Source organism: Calidris pugnax, unplaced genomic scaffold (genome assembly GCF_001431845.1).
Source record: "Calidris pugnax isolate Ruff unplaced genomic scaffold, ASM143184v1 scaffold182, whole genome shotgun sequence".
Taxonomy (NCBI): Eukaryota; Metazoa; Chordata; class Aves; order Charadriiformes; family Scolopacidae; genus Calidris; species Calidris pugnax.
In genome coordinates this window covers 88,186-110,885 of record NW_015090968.1, presented here as the reverse complement: position 1 = coordinate 110,885, position 22,700 = coordinate 88,186, and positions in this window count along the sequence as shown.

Sequence of the window (22,700 nt, the reverse complement as noted above, 5' to 3'; positions counted from 1 at the left end):
TGAATACTCAACAACCTCCTCTTGAAAACCCTCCTGTTTTAGAGCCTCTAATGTAATGGTGCTCTCTGACATATTTAACTTATTTGCACCTTTAGTTAGATTTTTCTTCATCTTCTTTTGCTTTTTTTCTTTATTTGATGACAAATTTTCCAAAAGATTCTTTTCCTTTTCCTTTTCAAAGTTAAGATTCTTTGGCACTTCTGACAATGGCTTTGGAATCGCTGATAAGTTAGGTATCTGTTCAGAAGAACTGGCTGTGAAGTGTGTGCTGCCTTTCTCAGTACTCAGTGTATCCTGACTGGTTTCAGATTCATTGTTTGAATCAACCATCATTAGACCATCTTCACTCTTTGGAGATGAAACTAAACCATTTCTTTTGCCTGACTTCAATTTTACCTTGGCCAACTTGTTTTTATTACCTCTTGGTTTCTTATTAGATGGTAATCTATTTTGTTCCACTGAATCCTGGTGACTGAACTCATCTTCAAGACATATGCTTTTGTCTGAATTGACACAATCATTGGTTTTTACAAAAACCTCCGTTCCTTCTTTCTGAGGCATTTCAGAACAATTATCCATAGCCTGTGTTGTGGAATTCTGTGTGGTTTTGCATGTTATATACATTTCCTCATTTTTAGCTATCCCTGAAATGTCTTTATCTTTTTGATTTTCATATGTACCTTTCTCTAGAAAGCTAGACGATTTTCTCTTCTTCTTTTTGGTGAGGGAAAATGCAGACTGGCTGACATCAGTGACATGTGTTGGCATCACAGGTTCAGCCCCGACACAGATCTGGTTCTCACTTTCAGTGACAGTTTTTGGATTTATTTTCTCAATAGGAGCTTTACTACACAAAGGTACCGTCATCACCTGGTTCTGTTCAGGACAGGGTGACTGCACTGAATCTTGAGAAACAGGTAATAGATCAGCAGCTTTGCATTTTCTTTCTTCACCTTTTGACTGACATGATTCTGAATATCTAATGAAAGAACTCATTGATCTTTTTATTTTTTTAATATCACATGACTCATGGATGTGGTCTGCTGAACCTGGCCTAGCTGCCTGGTAAATTTTTGAGGAAGGTAAGAAACCACTGATGTTTGCTTGGCAGGTTGATACTAAACTATTATATGTACCTTGTTCCACAACTGATTTCTCTAATATATTCTGTACCATTTCATTCTCATCAGACACTTCTAATGTCTTCCTATTTGTGGTTTCTATTAAATCATGACTTTTGTGGCTTACTTTAAAAACCATCTCTTCTTTGATATTCTCTGAAGAAAGCTTTAATAAATCATCGTCATTTATATCACTAAACTTTGGATTACTGACACTTGATTTTTTTCTACTTGAATGAGCTACCATGCAATACTCAGATTTATTTTCTCCATTCTCTATTTCCTCACTGTAGGAAAACTGTCCTATCATCTTCTCCTGAACCTCTTTCTCAGATACCAAGGTGACACTTTCAACTACTGCTTTCTTTTGTCTGACACGCCTCGGCCCAGGGGTGGGAGGCCTATAAAAGCGAGGCCTGATATCATCCTCAGACACATTGCTTACATCTTGATCTGCAGAATTGTTCTTACAGATATTGCAATCAGCATTTTTTAAATCAGACTCTGATTCTTTGTCTGACACTTCTGCATTGAATTGCTGTAATGAGTCTCCCTCTTCTTTATTGTAGTTCTCCAAAAATGGAACATCTTTTGGTTTTATATGTTCTGATGCATTTACGTCAGATAAGTGGTTTTCCACACACATTGCAGAATTGCAAATGGTGGCATTTTTGTCATCAGGAAGGCCAGCACGACTTACAGTGGTTGTCCATTTAATGGTTTCTTCCTCTTTAATTTTGAATCGAACTTTCATTTCCACTGTGATACTGCCATCTTGATTAAGGTGAACAGATTTCTCAATGTCATCTTCATACTGTGCCACAGATAAGTTTTCACCAGTAGCTATCTGATTTCCTCCTCTACTGTTATGACCATCAGGAACATAGGAAGAATCTGAGTTGTTATCATTTGAGTTGTTATCATTGCTGGAGCCTTTATCAGAAGAAACTGAGAATACCTGAGATCTTGAGCTAGAGCCCATTTCAGCTCTCACTACCAATAATTACATTGAAAGAATCCAAATTCATTCAGTAGGTAGAAATTAGAGCAGACAAATATCATGTGTAAAGATCCAGATGGTGGGACAGCAGACAGGCAGCAAAGAAAAGAAGAAAGGAGAAAAATTAGTACAAAAGAAGGTAATGAAGTTTGTTTATTTTATCAGAGTTTTAGAAAGCAAGGAGAAAAATCATGGCTAATCTTGCTATTCATTTTAAGAACTTGGTAGAGAGAGAAATGCAATCAATTTTTAATAAAGAGTAAAGCATTTCACTACTTTTCCACTTGACATTATTTTGCAATATGCTCTTTCTAATGTTCAGTCTTATGTGAAGCTCCAAGGCCTAAAAAAGTACTAAATGTTGTTATTTTATACCTGGTTGGTAGATGAGGTTTGCTTTGAAGCTTTCAAGACATTCAAAGACCTTTGCTTGTTTGGACTTCAAGCTACCAACTTTACATCTCCTTCATGCCTTAGTGATCATTAATATGTCATTTCCTATTAGTCCTTACAATTAGTGCTAAAATGTTTCAGTCAAGGTGAACATGTATCTCCCTGAGCTTAATCCAACTATCTGCAGCATATGAGTAATTACTGTGAGTAGTGTCACTGACACACGTGAATAAATGGCACGGATCCAATCCCCTGAACTGACCTTTTATAGAGAAGTAAAAATTGAAGCATTTGAACTAAAGTAAATTAGACTCATTAAATTTAAAACTGAATTTAAATCAAGACTTCAATGAATTTTGAGTATGGCCCAACACGTGTTCGCTTACACATTGAATATTCTCAAAATATGATTTGATTACTCTGTAATAACTTGGGGTTTAAAAAAGTTATACCTCATGTCTCTCTAGCAGTTGTCACTGAAGAGGTGACAGATAAAAGAACATGAGATAAAAATAAAGTTTTGCTGTCTTCCAAGAAATTCTGCATGTGTGAGTGGAACAGTTCATGTACACCCACACAGAGACATCCTCAAGTGCTACTGATACCTGAATATAGAAGCCACCATTTAATAGAAAAGTTTCCCTTGCAGAAAGGTATTTTAACACGTGATATTCACTTATCTACATTGCTTGAATTTAAGCTTTTTTTTTTGCTTAAGTGAATCAGAAACAGTCTCGTATCAAGACTTTCACGGTTCACATATTACCACTATAGATACATATCTATAATTTTGAGGCAGAGGACCTTGCAAGTTTCCCATGCATATGTTTTCCCATGAACTGAATCAGAAATAAAAGTCTGTACTAACTCCTCTTACACAGACCAGACCTTATGTTTCCCAAAGTAAAAATCTCACCTTTTCTGTCTTCATGAAATGGAATTGGAACAAAGTGCCTGAAATTTTATTTTTCAGGCTCTCACATCATCAGTAAGGTCCCCTACACAGGATACTTTTGAATTTCTCAGGTTATAGATAAAAAGAGGTTGGTTTTTTCTCTCTTTTTCTGTAGTTGTTGTTAACTAAGGATTAAAGATTTTGAGATTCTCATCTACTCGCATTTCCTACCATTGCAAGGCTCAATCTTTGGCTCAAAGCAAATTTGGGTAGGATTTTTTTGTTTCTGCAGAAATGTCATTCTCAAAATGTTCCTATGCATTTTCTCTTGAGCCTTAGTTATGCTTTACAAACAGCTCTCAAAGCTGTCCAAGTCAAAGAACATGAAGGCTGGAAAAAAAGAAAATGAATAGTTTGGTGGGGACATAATAAACTGTGAGGGATGTGGAAGAAAGTCCTTTAAATGGAAGCTGAGTGTCTTATGTATCAGTGTGCTCCATGACATAGTCAAGATCACTGAGGAAATCTCAGTAGAGAAAATATTACAGTGTTCCCTTTGCTTTCCAGCACAATATGCAGATATATCAAGAGTAGAAGGTACCTCTGGATTAAACAAGTTTCCCCTTAGCCAGTACCTCTGCCTTACAGGATATTCTGATGCAAAGGATCCCCACACAACCTAAAGCTCTGCTACTGCAGCATTTTGTTTCCCTTAACCTCAAGCTGTTCAGCTCGCCTGGCTTCCCTCCAGCAGCTCCTCATGTTCTTGACCATCCACTGGCCACCTCACACTCTCACTGACCCTCTCAGTGGCACAGTTCCATTAGTCAAAGGAAAAGTACATATTTGTGTATCTTTTCCCAAACATAACCAAAAAACTTATATCACAGCCATGAGGATATAGGAAAGAGTGACACTGTTTAGGCAAAGGCAGCTTCAAAAACGTGATGAGTTTGTGAGTTGATGGGTGCTATAATGTTTTCCCTGTTTATGTGGAGCATGGGATGTGGGAAAAAGTGAAATGCACAATGACAAGTCAAACCTCCTCTTGCTAAGGGAAGTTCTGAAACCCGCACAAAACTTTTGCTCAAGAAATTCAGTGAGATAAGAGCTTGAATTGAACTGTGGGGTTTCTTTTACCACTGCTGTTATTAACTGTGATGCACAAAAAGTAATAACAATGACAATCAAGTGCATTAAAAGAAAATATAGATTTGCATCCAAGTTCTAAAGAAATTCATTTGAAAGAAAACACCCATACCAGCTAAGTATTTAGCAGAAACTTACATTTTTTAAAAAACTTTAATGCTTTCATCTTTCTTATACCTCTAGAGGAGTCTGAGCAGATATAAACAGTTTGAACTGGCCATTTTGAATATGCTTGATCCTAGTAAGATTTTCAGGGTTTATGTCTTATACTGAGAGAGATAAACCAATTAATAAAATACAAATTAATTCAAAGAACTTACTGTTTTCACTTTCTGACTTGGCATTTGATTTTGGGTACACACGATTTGCAATTCCAAGCAATTTAGCAGGCTGTGAATACCCAAGAGAATCATAATTGCTTGGTTTAAAAGGCTCTCTCCCTGCTGCGACTACAGCTCCAGAACACAATATCAGGGCCTGAAGATTAGCAACCTGGAAAAAAAAAAAAAAAAGTAACATTAAATTCTCTGCCTTAGTAACCACAAAAATAATGTAAGAGAATTATCCCTTGCATGCTTTAATATCTTCACTTCTTAGTCACTACATTAGTTTGCAGCAGGTTATTAAATATGTATCACAGCATGGAATTAATTTTTCAATTCCTATAAGGCATTTCATATCTCTGTGAGGGTATGTCTTGTTATATAAATATATTAGAAAAATACTTCAAGAAGCAATACTTGGATCCAGATCAAAATTCTCTTATAATTTAAGTGTTTGCATATGTAATTTTGTCTCATCGTTGCACAGTGACAGTTCATAGGCATGAACTAAGACTGTGCATTAGGAAGTAAGTATACATACAAACCCGTGTTTGGAAGAAGAAAGGGGAAATTCAGAATAAACCACAAGTTCTTGACCTGTACTGCCTCAGAGGAATAGGACAGAATCACAGAACAATATATGTTGGAAAATACCTCTGGAGATTGCGAAGTCTAACCCTCTGATCAAAGCCAGAACAATATATGTTGGAAAATACCTCTGGCGTGAAGTCTAACCCTCTGATCAAAGAAAATCTGACTGGATCAAGGTGCTCAGAGCCTTGTCTAACAGTTTTCAATTAATGTTCCAAAATATATTTCAAGATAAGGCTTACGAACTGCACTTTACAGACTTATAGGATATGGATACTTTCCCAACAAAATATATTTCAAGATAAGGCTTACGAACTGCACTTTACAGACTTATAGGTTATGTGGATACTTTCCCAAACAAATACAGAATTTCATTAAATGGAGGATAAACACAAGATTTCTCTTCAACTCTTGGAGCTCTGCATGGAATTCTCTTTCTAGATACCTGTTAAATATAGACACAAGTGCTTTTCTGTGGTTAAACACAGACAAAACACTAAGTGAAACAAAATTAGATAGAACAGTATGTGAGATGAAAATCAGGATTTTTAGTGCTGCATCAAATGGATTTAGAGGTACAGAACCTGGTCCATGGTTTAAAAACTGTAATAGTCAGGTGTCATAGTTTCAAGTCATTAATGGCAAAACACTGTGTAATGATAAAGTATGTCTGGCTATGAGGTGCTACTTATCATGCTTTTAAAACATTAAAAGTCACAGATAAACGGTATTAGGACCACAGGAAGATTCTGTGTAAATAGGTAAAAATATAGAATCGAGAGCATGCCTGAAAGAGACCTGAATAAGAAAAAGAAAAGTGACTTTTTCATCATGACTTAAAATAAAATGTCCTCATTTGCTTCTCTCTGATCACAAGATTCCAGTCTATCTCCTCCAAGCCAGTAGCCTTTCCGAAGGTGAAAAGGCATAGAAAGGTAACAGCTGAAATTCAGCACACCAGATCTTACACTTTGCCTGTGTCCCAAGCTTCTAATTGATAAAATCACTTTTTAAATTAAAAATAACCTAGAAGCAATCATAGAAATATTGCCAGTACTCATGTCTATTCTCACCTTTCTGCCGTCAGTGGTATACAGTTTCGCGACTGGATATTGCATTAACTCACTCATATAATCCAGAAAGGCCTCAAAGGTTTGTGTGTTTTTCTTCCCCAGAACTATGGTGCGCCTGAGTCTTACGTCTCCATTTTTGTAAACAAGCATCTTTTTGGGAGTTGTTATTTTGCTTTCTCGATGGCCAAACCCATCTTCGTTCTCCCTTGCTAATTGCACAGCTCGACGGCGGGCGCTGACAGGCCTACTGATCTGCCAGGGCAGTGGCTTTCTGCTGGCCCGTTCTAGGTTGATGGGCTTCATTTTCCTCTGGTGGGAGCAAATATAAGATTTTCCATCTTCGAGATCCTCCAAATTGGTGATGCTGTGTCTCCCTTTCGGTGTACTAATATTCCTGACTCCAAAAGGTAACGGGACCCGTTTGGATAAACTATCCAGCAAGGCATCAAACGTTTTATAAGAGCGGTTATTAATGACCATTTTGATCCCATTGAACTGAGGATCTCCACTTTTATAGAAACAGATCCGTTTTGCCACAACAGGTTCGGTGACATTGAAGTGGCGCGTGGATAAACTCTGTTCGCTCTCGGAGGAGTTTGGCTGATTCACCGAGTAACTACTTGAAGGAGTTTCACTCATTCTGACAGCAATCTGCAAGAAAGAGGAGATGGATGTAAAACCTTCCTCATGACTAGGAATAATACGGTCTTCATTTTGAAAGATGCAGAAAGAGAATTTACAAGAAACCAACAGCAGCAAGTTGTGCCAAAACCCATTGGGTTTAAATGGATCCAAGCTGTTATCTCTAAATCCCACAAAGACTCCAGTACTGTTGGGTTAAGTTAGCGTGGTTCTACTTGCAAATATTCCCCAAACTCTCTAATGTAATTTCAAATTCCTTATCATTTTGGTACAAGAGACCTTTCCTAAGAAGGAGCTACTTTGTCAGTCCACAATTAGATGTTTTCTTTCTTGAGGATGAAGCTAATGACAACATTTCATGTTTAATATATGAGCAAAATCTTTATGAGGAGGGAGAAATTTGTGCCTAGGCATGGGCCAAAATAACAAAACTGAAAGAGAATACAATTCATTCTGATCCCATATACTAGATTTATACCAGGGCAAATCCACTGAAATCAGAGAAAAGGCTCCTGATTTACTACACTGTAAACTATACCAGAGTAAGGCCTGAAACATGTTTTAGAGTTAAGTTCCATCATAAATTGACAGATCATTTGCTTTTCTATTCCAAGTTTTATATTTCATGACACATAAACCACTACAATATTTGCATTTATACTGAGGGGAAAAGTACTGATCAAATAAGGCTTTTTTTAGTAAGAGAAAAATCTTTAAATCCTTTAGAAAGACACACAACTTTCAAGTATTTTTCAGTAGAAGTAGCCTTTAAATTGAAACATTTAAATACTGGTCTTTTAAACAACATTATTCCTGACAACTATATTGATAGTTTTCATGCTTGAAAATAGAGCACTGTCACTACAATTGTTCCATTTGAACCCAATCTACATGCAGATACTGTACTGACAAGCCCTTAAGTGAATAAAATAGCTTTATCTTAATGATTGGCTTGCTTTGACTGGAACACAGGGTAGAAATGGCAAGTCAACCTAGCTCCAGGGAAGCAGGTTTAGTAAAGTTTTACTGAAGAGCTGCACAGCAGTCTCAGGGAATATGTTTGTCATAAAATAATATAAATTAAATTCTTGGGCAATGTCACCTTGATGTAGCTGCCATAATGACTAATGGAACAATCTCTTCTGGCTACTACATATTTTTCTTAATGAAGCTACAGAAAACAATATTTTGACATATTTCACTACTACGTACAACAGTTTTGAAACTGATAAGAAAATGTTGCTATTTTTCAAGACAGTCAAGGTTCAAATAAAGTCAGATTTGACAAGATTTTATCTTACTGTGTTCTTGCAGCTTTTCAAAAAATGCACTGGTTTCAGATTGGGTGTTTTACCTTCACTGAGAGTTAATAACTTTTTAAAACTCTGCTATTTTGAACAATGATCAGAACATGGGAAGAAATGTCTCCTTTTAGTACATTATTTATGCCTTAAATTGTACTCAGTAAGTGCTAAAACTGAAAAATAACCAAACAGGTCTGCACTGCAATGATGTCCACAAAGATTGATTTAGGTCATCACAGTGCCATTTAAAAATGTCCACAAAGATTGATTTAGGTCATCACAATGCCATTTAAAATTAAAAAAACCAAAAAACAAAAAACAACCAGACAATCAAAAAAACAAGGACAAAAAAGCCACCCTGTAAGTACTTAATTAAGGAATGTGCAGGAAAAAATTTTCAAGCTTGGCTGCAGCAACTTCTACAACCCAGCCCAAGATGGCCGGCAAAATGGCTTATGTCCTGTGGTAGGGAGGAGCTCCACTGCTACTGAAGTCACTGAGACCTATAGTTGCTCATCTTTTTTGACCCATCTATTCATTAGCTGCCTAATTTTCATTCTACTTATAAACCAAGGGGTTGACAGGTGAGTTAAGCCTAGAGACACTATTTGGAGCAGCCATTTTATGCCTCATGCGTCATTCTGTTTCTGCTGGTACTCCTAGAGGAAGCCCATAAGGGGATTTTTATTGCTGGCTGCAACACAAACTTTCCTACTCCCTTTGCAGAGCAATTATTGTACTGCAATGAAAGCAGCAATGACAGTAGTAAAGCTCTTGAGTGAGCTGAATGTCATGTTACCCCATTTAACTGGCCAAGAAGACTTGAACTCGTTAAGAGAGTCCAGTCCAGGATCTCTGGGGAAGGGAAGGAAACAGTCATCATCAATAAGAGCCAGAGACACAAATGAACAGACACAGCTCCCTAACTAGTCTGTACTACGACTTCTCACCCTTTATGAAAATGGAGTGGAATTTCATCTGACTGTATGATTATTCATTCTTACAACATATAAAATAAGTGGATTTTCTCATGAGACTACTGATAATAGTTGCTTTTGAATTAGTCTCTCAGAAGATGTTCTGGAAATTTGTACTTGAGCAAAACATTCAGTTACGTGAGAATCAACATGTGGAGGACAAATGCAATATATTTTATATAAAGATAATTATTAGACTGAGTCTTGACACTATGGAAGTAACAAAATCCAAAATGAAGAGAATATACATATAAAGAAAAAAGACAGTTTTCATTATAAACATGAAATAATTTGAATTCACAAAAGTGACTACGAAAAAGAAGTTTTCCTTAGCAAAACATAAAATGAATGACAAAACAGACAATTTTGGCAGGGAAGTGATGGCCGCATAGCACACCATGTATGAATACTTTCTAGTATTAATTTTAACAGTGGAAATTGCTTATACATCTTTCAGATCCCTTATAATTGCATCTTACAAATAACAAGCATTTCAACAAATGATTAATCACCATATTGGAGAAGTTACTATTTCTTACTATAGGTGATCACACTGTAACAGCTTCATTTATTCTTAAACATAGTATTGATTTTCATACCTAAATTATTTTGTTCTAAAATTAAGTAATAGCTGATATTACATGATACAGAATGTATATTAAGATATTTTGTCAATTACAATGTTAAGAATTTTATTCTGCAAGAAAATCAATCAGAATTCAGAATTTAATCCCATTGCCTGCATTCTCGTAAACAAAACCACCCATTTAAAATTTATGCACAAAACTGCTAAATTTTATATAGACAGTAAGTGGAACACTTTGTTCTAAATACAGAAGAATACATCTAATGCCATATAGCTGATAAGTATTGCATATAATTTCATCATACTCACCCACAGTCACATCCTATGTAAATAAAAGAGTAGTTAGCTTGTTTTCAGAGATTTATAAATTGTACATGTGATTGTCTTTGCCATATGAAATGAACATCCTTAGTCTTATTCCGAGTGCACTCAGCTAGAAAAAACATCATAATCCATTTGCTTAATCTCAGCTAATGTTAATCACCAGACCAGGTTCACCTCAGGTAGCCGTTGTTCAGAGCAGAGTGCCTAGCGTCTCATTGGGCAAGTCTTCTTATATTATTTTTAAAGTCTATGTACCTTTTAAATATTTCATGTATATAATTTTCTGTTTACTTAGATTGCTCAAGAGACTCACAGAAGCACATAAAATAAAAAAGTGGGTGGAGAACATAGGTCATCTAATCTATTTTTTTACCAGCGTAGGGCTATCCTCCAAAATAAATTCTTTAGTGATATAAAGTACATCTATAGTGATAAAATAATATTTAAAAAAAATTTAGTGATATTAACATGTTAAAATGGATCTTCTGTCACCCACCTTCTGAGACTATTTATTATCTATCTCATGGCATTAATTCTTGCTTTTTCTCAATCATTTGGTCAAGATGATCCTCTTTGTGCCAAAGATTCTCCCATGTTTTGTCTATTCCTATATCACAATGAAAATAGTTCCACAGTTTCTTTCACAACACTCAGTAAAACATGACAGTCTGAAGGGTTTTGTCATCTGTGAGGCATTCTTCATTTCAACACATCGGAAAAAGGGCAATGCAATGATTATTAATGTGTGTGAATATAGTTTATGAAGAGAAAGGAGGATTATGTCTTACTGTAGCTTAATTCTACCACAGAATGTGGGTTTTTTTTCTTTTTCCAGTGGAAATACTGTATCTCCGGATGGTAACTGTTCCGTCTAATTGCTACCAGATGTATAATCCTATTTGGAGCTTCTTTGCTTAATCAGGATTACAGCAAGCTCTCAAATCTATCTGTGTAGAACAGTAACAAAACCACTGCTCAGTAGACACTACCACTGTGTACCATAATAACTATTTTCCTTAGTTTTCCTTAGAATTCAACATCTACCAAAGTTTTAAAATCCTGACTCAGTTCCGCTTTCATAAGGTGCATGGGCACCAACATCAAAAGATAAACTTGTACAGATATTTTGCAATACGCATTGCTTTCTTAAGTATTATATTCATATAATTATTTAGGTCTTTATTCTGTTTTAGCTAATGTACTGATTCTATTCCAGTCAGTATTCTGTTGGTTACACTTGTTCTGAAGATGAACAAGTGTGAATTCTATGTGTTATTCTGATGTTTTATAACTTAAACACTTACATAGGAATTTTTGTAGGGTTGGTGCAGGATTTAAAATACATTGCTACCCTCATTAGCTTTCCAGTGCATGCAAAGCCACTTTCAATAGGCAGCTAATCTGTCAGTAGCTTCTGTGTACCACTAGAATTTGGGACCCAAGAGATAATACTTCTGGGACCTGGTGAAGATGATAAACAAGTGTCACCATTTGATGGTGTGAATGCCCCTTAAATCTCTAAGACTACAAAAGGCTCCTGTCTGGACATACGTAACTTAAAAGCTTCACTAGAAGCACTACAACACTCTTCTTGCACTACAAACACTCTATATATTCTGAAAAGACAGAAGAAACCATCAACTTTACAGTAAAAATAACATCAATAAGAATTATGTTTAAAACTAACAAGACACAAAAAGTTGTCACAATCCTATAGCAATTAATAGCAATACAAAACCACTTCTCATCCATTCATGTGGGCAACATGATTGACATCCATGGAACTAGTAATGTGATAAGAATTTAACCTTAATATTTGGAGAAGAGTTGTGGTTTTTATATAAAACATTTGCAAAGAAAAATTGGGGAATACAAAATCAGTCCAGAAAATTTAAGAAGGCAAAATCAGGAGAAAACATATCACTGATTAAAACTATAATTGCAAGCAGGATTACAATTTTCTGGGCTGCTGTGATTCTCACTTTTAAATTACAAGCCCGCTCATCTCCAGAGCATCTCCAGTTCTCAGTTCTGATACTAAACTTTACGTTTAACCTGTACTCGAGATCCTGCTTGGTTTAATTTTTTTGGTAGGATATTGACTGGTGAGTAACCAAAGCAGTCACCAACTTCAGTTAGTGTCTCTCACGGAAAAGAAGAGAGAGAAGCTCACATTTGGCTCTTTTGTCTCTTGGTGAACACAGTGACAAATAAGTACAAAGGATCTGATGACCACAGGCATCAGTGGCAGTCTTCTTCTCAATTCCAAAGGGTGTCCTCTGGGAGGAAAGGCAGTTGCAGGTCCAGTGGCTGCAGTCAGCCTGCAGTGCCGTTCTATACAGCAGAAGGTTTAGGTCAAGCACCCAAAGCAAATTCGTGGCCTGCAGTCCCTGGGCTGGACCAAAGCTTGAGTAGAAATTTTCAAAGTCAAGAGAAAGTTTTTAACTGACATCAAAATTCCTTATATCAGCCCAGAAAAGTACAGCATCAAAATAATAGTAACAAATATTTTTATCATTACTTTTTCTGATTTTGATTTATTGGTCCTTCTTTTCCAAGGACTTCAGTAACTGAACTGATTAAATGCTACAGGTACCTAAATATAACTCAACACTTTCCACCTCATTCTATGAGCCTTCAACGTTTCTCAAGATCAGCATCATATCCAGGAAACTGACGGCCAAGACTGAAAAAAAAAAATGTTAGTGATTACGTTATCATGTTTGCTGATATATTCTTTTTTCCTCAGCAGATAACCAGCATCCCAGGTTGAGAAACAGAAGCAGCCTTTTCTGCTGCATTATCCTGAGTCAGAGCAGGGTCAGAACCATGTGTGATGTGGCCCTGCTGGCCTGGCAATCCTACAGCCCCTGAATGACACCCTTTGTTTCAGTCGGAGCCATAGGGAACAGCAGTTAACACTCCAGTATTTTTATCATTCAAGCATGAGTCACTTCTTTAAAATGGGCAGTTGCTACACCAGTTAAACTATTACTCTTGACCTCGTGCCCCAAGAAAATGCTGATAATGTGCCTTTCCGAGTCCCTTCAACCTCTTATACCTCTGCTTTTTTTTTTTTTTAATTGGACTGTTCAGTAAGGTATGGAACTAGGAAACTGTTATCAAGCTAAAAAGGAAATTATCACATTAGAAGCAGGGGCCTGGGTCAAGTTCCCTTCAGCGTGCCCAGCCTGTTTACATCCTTTCCAGTAAAGCCTTCCAAAAAATGTGCCACTATTAATATGTTACTGCTGATAAGATTTTGCACCATTGCATTGCAACAGCATTTGGTGTTTGATATACACAGACTTCTTATCAAGTTAATCCCCACAGACTTTTATTCATTAAATTCTCCAACATAGATTTGATAACCAAGAGCTGGGGATGCAAAATGAGAAAAAAAGAAAAAGTGTGCCTCTGGGGAGGAAAACAAAGCAAATCAAAACCAGAGCCCTGCTTTTAAGAGAGCTCTGCCTGGATGGTAAGACGGACTGCCACTTGTGGTCTGAAAACTCCTGCTCAAGCTGGTTTGGGTTTTGATCACCACTAAATTTAACTCAAATCTGAATGCCTGTTTATGTTCAGAAGACGGCTTCCAATGGGAAATTTCTGGCCTGGCAGAAGTACAGATTGTCCCATCATCTTCAAGTGGGTTAGAATTTCATTCAAGAGCGTACAGCTTGTCTCAGAGCTAAATGCATAATGATTCTCAGCTTAGTTTTCCTTATTTTCCTGCCTCAGGTGTATTTAACCACCTACATTATTCCTCTGTTCTATTCTGTAGGATATACTACCTGAAGGGGAAGGCTCAGCCATATTTTCATTTTTTTCTGAGTATGGGCACCTGAAAAAGCCATCCTAGAATATATTGTTTGTATTACATCTACAGATTGACTGCAGTGACATGTGAATGCTCACAGAGCGCCTCAAATTCTTTAAATTGGAAAGAGTGACTAGAAATTTCTCCCCTATCCCTAGTTTCCTTCTCCTACAGCATTTCAAAAACTTCTTTTCTCCCTTGAATGTTTGCCTTCATGACCTTCCCAGCCCTTTCACTAAATTAATAACGCAGCCACCTGCGCTGACCTTAACACACAATGATTTACAAAAAGCCGTTATGTTACAACTAACTGCAGGTCTAATTGGTGCTGTCAGCTTATTAAAGATTTACTTCTTCTTGTACAGGTTAGAGAACTCCTATGTGGACCTAATGTTTTACTTAAAATTTCACTCATTAAGAAAGCTAGGGGTTTCATACATTCTTTTTTTATACTCATTTAATTTCCTTGTATTTCTTACCAATCTGTTAATTTATAACCATGATTCTTTGCGTCTCCCAGAGAGTATGGTCAGAGAAAAGGATTAAGCCAGCAGCACGTGAGTTCCCTGACCAAGCTGTTATCAGCTTACCTTGAATTTTAATCCCATGTGCCTCAGTTTGTCCAGCTGAAATTCTGTGCAACGACCTTGCCAAATTTCCTATTTCTTAGAGACATTCTGAAGCATAAGCCAAAGAAACTTCATGAAGCTCCAGCAGCATTAGTAACTATAAGGGACAGATCTTTTGGTTTGTCTGAAGGACATAATAAAATCCTTTGCTGGGGTCTGATACTTAGTAACTATAAGGGACAGATCTTTTGGTTCCTTCTGAAGGACATAGTAAAATCCTTTGCTGGGGTCTGATATTATTTCCTTGATGGAGTTCAGAGGCTGTTTTTAGAGGCAATGAGTTCATAAATTGAGGACAAGAAGGGAAAAGGACAAGGCTTAGACTTATTATACAGCTTTGCCTCCTATAAACGCTTTAAAGTCTTTGATCAAAATTTACATCTTCATTCACTTGCTCTGATCTGCTGCCTTCTCCTGTAGGTGCCCAGGCTCCTGGGGCTCCTAAATTGCAACAGTACAGCTTTGCTGCTGGGCACGTGTACAACCAGCCCAGCTCTGACAATGCTAAGCTGCTTAATGTCTTAGCTTCATTGCAACGCACAGCTCGATGCTGCTTTGCCCATCTTGAAACCTGACTGTCCTTTTCACAGCCCAGGCAGCAAGCTGTTGCTGTCCTCCATTCCTCTGGCTAGTAGTCAAAGAGATATCTCACAGCTCTGGAAGTCCACTGCCTGCTCAGTGCTCCACCTCCTGCCTAGGTTTGGTGTAAGAAAAGACTGATCTGTGCACAGCATCCAATTCCACAAGACTTCACAGCTACAAATGCCCAGTAGTAAGACACACCTAACTTTAAACCCTGGGTTTAGATATCCATTCTTTGACTGACATGGAAATAGTATCAAATAAAAAAGACATCGAGGTGCTGGAGCGGGTCCAGAGAAGGGCAACAAAGATGGTGAGGGGTCTGGAGAGTAAGTCTTATGAGGAGAGGCTGAGGGAGCTGGGGGTGTTCAGTCTGGAGAAGAGGAGGCTGAGGGGAGACCTTATCACTCTCTACAACTCCCTGAAAGGAGGGTGTAGAGAGATGGGGGTCGGTCTCTTTTCTCAAGTCACAGGCAACAGGACAAGAGGAAATGGCCTCAAGTTACGCCAGGGGAGGTTCAGGCTGGATATTAGGAAAAATTTTTTCACCAAAAGGGTTATCAGACATTGGAATGGGCTGCCCAGGGAGGTGGTTGAGGCACCATCCCTGGAGGTGTTCAAAAGACAAATGTAGTTCAAATGTTCAAAAGGTTGATGTAGTGCTGGGAGGTATGGTTTAGTGATGGTGTTGCTTTTTGTTTGTTGTGCGGGTGTCTATTTTTGTCAAAGTTAGGTTGACGGTTGGACAAGATGATCTTTAAGGTCCCTTCCCTGGTGTCTTTAGCTGCTGCTGAGCAGTCAAGGCCTTTTCTGCTCTTCACTCTTTCCCACTAGCAAGTTGGGAGGTCACAAGAATTTGGGAGGGGACACAGCTGGGAGAGCTGACCATGGTATGGTATTCCATACCATCTGAGATCATGCTCAGTATATAAAGCTCGGAGGCTGAGGGGAGACCTTATCACTCTCTACAACTCCCTGAAAGGAGGGTGTAGAGAGATGGGGGTCGGTCTCTTTTCTCAAGTCACAGGCAACAGGACAAGAGGAAATGGCCTCAAGTTACGCCAGGGGAGGTTCAGGCTGGATATTAGGAAAAATTTTTTCACCAAAAGGGTTATCAGACATTGGAATGGGCTGCCCAGGGAGGTGGTTGAGGCACCATCCCTGGAGGTGTTCAAAAGATGGGTTGATGTAGTGCTGGGAGGTATGGTTTAGTGATGGTGTTGCTTTTTGTTTGCTGTGCGGGTGTCTATTTTTGTCAAAGTTAGGTTGACGGTTGGACAAGATGATCTTTAAGGTCCCTTCCCTGGTGTCTTTAGCTGCTGCTGAGCAGTCAAGGCCTTTTCTGCTCTTCACTCTTTCCCACTAGCAAGTTGGGAGGTCACAAGAATTTGGGAGGGGACACAGCTGGGAGAGCTGACCATGGTATGGTATTCCATACCATCTGAGATCATGCTCAGTATATAAAGCTCGGGGAAGAAGAAGGAAGTGGGTGTGATGTTTGGAGTTATGGTGAGTGTCTTCTCAAGTAACTGCTACATGTGATGGAGCCCTGCTTTCCTGGGGATAACACCTGCCTGCCCACGGGAAGCAGTGAATGGATTCCTTGCTTTGCTTTGCTTTGCTTGTGTGTGTGGCTTTTGCTTCAGTTATTAAACTGTCTTTATCTCAACCTACAAGTTTTTTCTCACTTTTACTCCTCCAATCCTCTCCCCCATCACTACCAGGCAAGGTGAGTGAGCAGCTGCTTGGGGCTTGGTTGCTGGCCTGGGTTCACACATATATTGAATTTTGAGCCAACTGGATACATTAATTTATTAATTTTTTTTCTATGCAGTCATCCAGCCTGAATTTCTGCATTGTATTTTTGACATAGGGCCAGTTTCTGATCTCAAATAGTACTAAAAGTTAACATTAGATGGACAAAGATTTTGGAAATATGCTCAGTAAAAAATAGAAAAGCAATCTTTACCTCTTTCAAAAACAATCAAATCATATTAGGTATTATCACCACCAAGTTTCCATCTATCAGTCTTTATCTAAATGAAACCTCAGGTGTTGTCAACATAAATTTTTCAACACACTAATATTGATTAAAAATTATACATAATCAAAATGGTGCTACTTCATTTAAATTAAATTTTTGATGGTAAGATGATGCATTGATTTTTTATTTAATAAAAATATTTTTATTGATGTTATTTATTTTTAATCAAGTTATAATTAAATTACCAAAAGCAATAAAAATATTTGTAAATAGGAAGCCCATGAGGTAACTACATGACCACGGACAGAACAGTGAAAATTATCGCTGCTGTCTTCAAGCAGATCTACCAGCAAAATATAAGAAGAGTCCTTTAAAGTTTTATGATGTGAGGAAATTAAATTAAACTAGATAAAGCATTAAAATTTTATTTTTTTTTAAAAAGGAAACCGTAAGCTGGCAAAGCCATAGAATAAGTGACCCAGTAATATTTTTTTCTATCTCTTAAGTTCCGTTAGTCAAATCAGAGAATCACAGAATCACATGGGGTTGGAAGGGACCTCTGGAGATCATCTAGTCCAACCCCTTGCCGGAGCAGGTCCACCCAGAGCAGGTTGCACAGGAACGTGTCCAGGCAGTTTTGAATGTCTCCAGTTTGAATGTCTCCACCACCTCCCTGGGCAGCCTATTCCAGTGCTCTGCCACTTTCAAAGGCAAGAAGTTCCTCCTCATTTTGAGGTGGAACTTCTTATATTCAAGTTTGTGCCCATTTCCTCTGGTCCTGTCACTGGGCACCACTGAAAAAAGAATGGCCCCGTCCTCCTGACACCCACCTTTTAAGTATTCATAAGCATTGATCAGACGCCCCCTCAGACTTCTCTAGTTTAAAAAGACCCAAGTCCCTCAGCCTTCCCTCAAGGGAGATGCTCCAGGCCCCTAATCATCTTTATAGTCCTCTGCTGTACCCTCTCCAGCAGTTCCCTGTCCTTCTTGAGCTGGGGAGCCCAGAACTGGACACAGTACTCTAGATGGGGCCTCACCAGGACAGAGTAGAGGGGCAGGATGACCTCTCTCAACCTGCTGGTCACACTCTTCCTGATGCACCCCAGAAAAAAAAAAAAAAAAAAAAAAATCCTACTAATTTTCTAATCAAAAAATGACAGTTTTGTACATTATTATCCCTTAACTCCTTCCTGACAATTTCAACCGCTAATTAAGAGAAAATGCTCAGATTTTTCAGTCCGTAATGAAGGAAAGCAGTATTTCTATATAGATCTAGCATTGTCTAAAGGGATATATCTCTGCTAAATTGCAGATATATTCAGATGAACACCTTGGAACCCTGTGGCGACGATGACATACAGGTTTGTATCATACTGCCAAAAAAGGTATGCTTTATGGTTATTATTGGCCATGCTTCCATAAGGCTCTAAGGACACACTTATGTAGTTATGTTTTTCTTCTGAAGAGCAGCGGTTGACTCCCTCATTTTGCGGGCAAATCCATCTCTGTCTTCAGAGACACAGAAGACAGCACAAGGCCTTAGAGAATGAAAAAGTTACGCAGAAGTTACGCAAGGATTGGAGCATCTCCATTATGAGGAGAGACTGAGAGAGCTGGGACTCTTTAGTCTGGAGAAGAGAAGGCTGAGGGGAGACCTTATCAACGCCTACAAGTATCTCAAGGGAGGGTTGAAGGAGGAGGGAGCCAGACTCTTTTCAGTGGTTCCCACCGAGAGGACGAGGGGCAACGGGCACAAGTTGGAACATAAGAGGTTCCACTCAAATATGAGGAGAAACTTCTTCACGGTGAGGGTGCCAGAGCCCTGGAACGGGCTGCCCAGGGAGGGTGTGGAGTCCCCTTCTTTGGAGATTTTCAAGACCCGCCTGGATGCCGTCCTGAGTAACATGCTCTAGCTCTAGGCAATCCTGCTTCAGCAGGGGAGTTGGACTAGATGATCTCTATGGTCCCTTCCAACTCTAAAATTCAGTGAAATTCAGTGAAATTCAGTGAAACACAAAACCCTCCCCAGAGCAACCTCTACTTGGGATCATAATCCTGGCGGCTTTGACTTTGGAAAAAAAAAAAGGAGTCAGCTTGCAAAAAAGTTGTTTGAGGGCTACTGAAATAAACCAGTATCTGCAAAATCACCTCTGATAAGGTCAGCAGCCAAGGTCAATCCACGGCAATCTCTCAGGAGCCGTGGCAGAACAATAGACCCACCGCACGGAGCAAGTTTGGGCAGATAAGCAATCCTCAGGACTTCAAATAAATCACAGGGAACAGCTAGTGGGAAGACTGATGTGGGATAGATCTCCTCTCATGTTTTCCTTAGCAGTGCGCCACAGGGAAATACTCAGATGCTGAAGGACGACTGTTTACTTAGAAGAGACTGATCTAAAAAGAAGTGACATACTTTAATCTGGTCACGCAAACTGTCTCTAAGCAATTAGACTGTCTTATTGGTTTAATGCTATTTTAGGTTTATTTTTGCTTTTGGGAATTAAGACTTGCTCCTTGAAAAACACAGTATGTGTTACACCACGTCGTATATCCCCTCGTGATGATATCAGAGACATTGTAGTCGTGGCATCACTTCTACAAGATATACAACCTCAAACTGAACTGAGTTCCTCTCTTGCCTTTTTGAACAACAGAGAAAAAGAAAATGTAATAGGCTTCATTCAGAACGTTTTCTGAGATTTTATCTCCCTTCATAAACACTATAGGGGATGGGATGAAAGGTAATAACTATAGGGATGGGGGTGAAAAGTAAGTTTTGTGTGGCCCCATTTCAGGGCTAAAAAGCAAATTTACATGTAGATATTTCTTGCTTTGTTGTTGCCATTGGTATTCCTTATAGTAAGAAATATTCATAGACTTTTCTCAAAGTAAAAATTGGGACATAATTTCTAACATACCTGGACTTGTTTTTACTGCAATAAATAAAAACAACAAACATGTTTGCAACAGAGAAAAAAGCTCATTATCAAGATGTAACTTAAAATAGCTGCAAAAAGGCATGAAAATAAGACACGGGTGTACTAATTAATAGCGACATGCTTGTACTCTAAAAATGGACCTCAGTCAAAATAGGCTGGTTTTAATTTGTGAGAACTGTTTCTACCAGCTTGGCAAACTAATGTGCTAAACAACAACGGTACCCAAGCCCCCTCCACACACGTACACACACACATCCTGGCATTAAAAGGTACGACGGGAAGTTATTCCTGAGACTGAAGCACCTTTTAGTCACATCAGAATCCAGATAATTTCGTTCAAACTGTTTTCAAGTGAACCTCATGATGGACTCCTCACGCTCTGGGAGACCAAGCTCCTGGGAGTGCAGCTCAGCTGCAAAGTCCTTCTAATTATCACTGGAAGTTTCTCTTTGTTGCCTTTCCAAACATTGCCTTTCCTTACCTGTATTCTGGTTTTAAAAGAATTCACAGTCATTATCCCACATTCTCACAATCTGTTATATCATGAACTATTTAAGTTTATTTTACTTTATATATTTGAATTCTTTTTTATCTATATATACACATATATCGAGAGAGAGAAGTAGTATATCCATTGAAAGAGGGAATTATATTCAGACACTCATATATTCATTTTTGCTGAAAATAATATAAATATAAATATAAATATAAATATAAAGCAATAACTAAATTTAGATCATATTGTAACACTGCAAAATTTACATCAAGGAAATGAAGATGCCATCAAGTACACTATCAGTTTAGTAAATTAATTAAATACGTGCATAAGTCCTTCCTTATTCAGAAGAACAATTATACACAGGTTTAGTATAAATGTCTGCACAAATTGAGATCTGCATGCTGCATGCAGTAGTCAAATACTTCCAGCAATGGTATATCGCACGCCAGCCAGATTGCAGGGTTTATTCCTCTCACTTAGCATATGCTTTCTAAAGATTGAGGGTCTGCAAGGTCAGCCTTTTTTTGGATCAATATTTATAAACTTTGAAGATCAAATGAGAAATTTCAGATATCTCTTTGGAAGAAAAAAAAAAGGGAGATATTTTCCCCCCTTTTTCACACAGAGTCATGGTTTAATTTTAAAATTTTTCTAGTCTTCTTTTTTATCGTTGTCCCCTGGCCCTTATTTCCTATCACTCTGCTTGAAATTGAATCACTATTATTTACCCTTCCCAGTGAAATTGTGCATTTTCTTAATTTTAAATATTTAAGAGCTTTGTTGAAATTGTTCATTTTGATTTATCTTTTATCTATCCTCAATAATTCAGTTTCATTCTGTATTGCATGTGCTCCCAGTCACACTACATACACTGCACAAATATGGAAGGCACGTCATGGTATAAATAATTTAGTGATAGCTTTAAGTGAGAACGAAAGTGTAAGTCTCACAGTTGGAGAATGGGATCATGGAAGGGATAATGATGACTCATAGTTGATCTTCAGCTCTTAAAAAGAATAATAATTAATTAATTAAGCATTATTAGATAATGGAAGGGCTTTTATGTCCTGTCAAGTTCAAAGATTTGTCACTTCCACAACAGTCTTAGACTACATTATCTTATAACAAAGGTATACTCCCTGACTTATTTTTAAAAGCTCTATTGTCAGGGTTGCAGACAGACAAGCTCATGCGTTGGGTGTCTCTGTCAAGGTTTTTTTAGCAGGGGGATACAGGGAGGAGGCTGAGGCTGCCCAGTGCAGGAGACAGCTGATTCCAGCCAGCTCCAACAGATTCAAAGGACACCGCGGAGCCCATCAGGCACATCTGTGATAACGTATTTCAGAAAGGGCAAAGATGTTGGACAGTAAGGAGAGAAAGAAAAAAGTTAAAAACAGTAGTGTGAGCACCAAGGTGAGAGGAGGAGGAGGAGGAGAAGGAGGATGAGGAGAAGGAGGAGGAGAAGAAGAAGAATAAGGAGGAGAAGAAGAAGAAGAAGAAGAAGAAGAAGAAGAAGAAGAAGAAGAAGAAGAAGAAGAAGAAGAAGAAGAAGAAGAAGAAGAAGAAGAAGAAGAAGAAGAAGAAGAAGAAGAAGAAGAAGAAGAAGAAGAAGAAGAAGAAGAAGAAGAAGAAGAAGAAGAAGAAGAAGAAGAAGAAGAAGAAGAAGAAGAAGAAGAAGAAGAAGAAGAAGAAGAAGAAGAAGAAGAAGAAGAAGAAGAAGAAAGAAGGACGAGGAGGACGCGGATGAGGACGATGAAGCTCCAGGTCCTGGAGCCAAGACTCCCCTGCAGCCCTGAAAAAGCCCACTCTGGAGCAGAGATCTGAACTGTGGCCTGGGGAGAACTCACACCAGAGGAGTTTCTCATCCTG